This window comes from Chrysochloris asiatica, unplaced genomic scaffold (assembly GCF_000296735.1).
Source record: "Chrysochloris asiatica unplaced genomic scaffold, ChrAsi1.0 scaffold06610, whole genome shotgun sequence".
Classification (NCBI taxonomy): domain Eukaryota; kingdom Metazoa; phylum Chordata; class Mammalia; order Afrosoricida; family Chrysochloridae; genus Chrysochloris; species Chrysochloris asiatica.
The window spans coordinates 2,634-4,899 of NW_006415128.1; the positions used below are offsets into that span (position 1 = coordinate 2,634).

General features: G+C 47.8%; 1 pseudogene; it reads left to right on the forward strand.

Moving 5' to 3' along the window:
• The first annotated feature begins 797 nt into the window (after nucleotides 1–797).
• On the forward strand, nucleotides 798–1,850 carry LOC102813158 (annotated as a pseudogene).
• Nucleotides 1,851–2,266: the final 416 nt, after the last annotated feature.

The following is a 2,266-nucleotide window of genomic DNA, read 5'->3' on the forward strand; positions in this document are numbered from 1 at the left end:
GAGATGATGGCAGATAGGACAGCAGAGTCAACATCAGAGGCAGTGGCATGGAGAGACAAAGCAGCTTCAGTCTCTAGGCCTATGGACTGAATAAAGCTGTGTGCCTATAGGCAGTAGACTGGCTTAAAGAATGTGCCCTTTGGACATTCACAGACTGGCTAAAATAAATTTGTAACAGATTCTTTAACAGGACAGAGGCCAAGGGACCACATGACTGAGAAGATGAGAACAAGAATGAGGCATTCCTGTAGTAAGGCAGACAAGAAGCATTCCTGACTGGAGAACTGCTGCGTCCTGAGATGGTTTTGATCCTGAATTGTACTCTGTTCACTACCATAATAAACTCCGTAATCAATCATGAGTATTGTTATGAGTTCTGTGTGGCCATTGCAATGAATTATTGGGCCCAGATGTGAAGCAGAGAGTGCTGTAGGAGGAATGGTTGGTGTCAGAATAGGCTAGAGGAGGTTGTAGGGTGGAAGCATGTCTAACTTCTGATTCCAAGGAATTGGCCTTGGGCTCATTTTGAGTTTGCTTTTTTTTCTCCCTTGTAAAGCCAGGGGAAGTCAGACAGGGCTCCTACGTGGTTACTATAGTGACCCAACAGAATTTGGAAGTTATCAAATATCAGTAATATCACATGCAAGAAAAATTTTGCTGAAGATAATTTAAAAATAGTTGCAGGAGTGCGATTGAGGATGCTGGGTGAAGCAGCCGAGGTGGGGTCATCATGGTTAAGTGGCTGTATGGCCAAAGACCGAATGGATTGACAAAAACCCCTGAGTTATCCACTGCAGATGAAAGTCCTGGCAGGTTTCTTTCTGAAACTGCTGGGGTAGGACATAGATCTGCTTAAGAATGTGTTGGTGACTGTGGTGCTTATGGTGCCCTGTTCACAGTCTTCCAGGCCCTGGTGGATGAAGGAGATGAGGTCATCATCATTGAACCCTTTTTTGACTGTTATGAACCCATGACCTTGATGGCAGGGGTGTACCCTGTGTTTGTGTCCCTGAATCTGAACCCCTCTCAAGATGGGGAATTAGATTCCAGTTGCAGCTGGCAACTGGACCCCACAGAGCTGGCCAGCAAGTTCACATCTTGCACTACAGTCTTGATCCTCAACACACCCAACAACCCCCTGGGAAAGGTCTTTTCCAAGGCAGAACTAGAACTGATGCCAGTCTGTGCCAGCAGCATGATGTGGTGTGCATCATTTACGAGGTCTACCAGTGGCTGGTCTGCTATGGGAATTACCACATCAGCATTGCCAGCCTCCCTGGCACGGGGACAGAACCTTGGCCATCGGCAGTGCTAGCAAGGCCTTTAGTGCCACTGGCTGGAAGGTGGGCTGGGTTCTGGGTCCAGATCATCTCTTGAAGTACCTGCATACTGTGCACCAGAATTCCCTCTAACACTGTCCCACACAGGCCCAGGCTTCAGTAGCCATGAGCTTCGAGAAGGAGCAGCAGAACTTTGACAAGCCCAGTAGCTACTCTGTACAGCTTCCACAGGTCACACAGCACAAACGGGACCACATGATACATAGCCTGCTGTTAGTGGGCCTGAGGCCTATCATCCCCCAGGGTAGTTACTTCCTCATCACAGACATCTCTGACTTCAAGAACAAGATGCCCAACTTGCCTGATACTGAGAATGAGGCCTATGACAGATGCTTTGTCAGGTGGATGAGCAACAAGGATTTGGTGGGCATCCTGGTCTCCATCTTGTACAGTATGCCTCATCAGAAGCACTTTGACCATTATATCTGCTTCTGCTTTATAAAGGATTAAGCCACACTCCATACCATGGATGAAAAGCTGCAGAAATGGAAGGCTGAGCTCGTACCTTGATGTTACACCCTTGTCCTGGTCACATCCTGGTTCTACCTGCTGTGTAAAGATCCATCTTTATCCAGATTTCAGCCATCCCCAGGTTATGAATAAATGGTGCTGAAGGACCTCTTTTCTGGGACTCAGAATGTCCCCAGAGACTAGCACCTAGCTTTTGGGGAGTCAGGAGTCCTCTCCCAATAGTGCCCATTTTCTAGTCTTGAAATGACCTGGGTCTCTCCCTGGTCATCTGTGGCCATCTGAGTTTCCTCATGTCTCCCTTGACTTGGCGGGGACTCAGAGGGCAGGGTCTTGCAATATGTTATTAAGTCTCTAGTCCCAGCCCCCACCACTCACCTGTCAGTTTGTTGAACTGTGGTGGCTTGTGAGTTGCTGTGATTCTGAAAGCTATGCCACCAGTATTTTAAATACCAGTG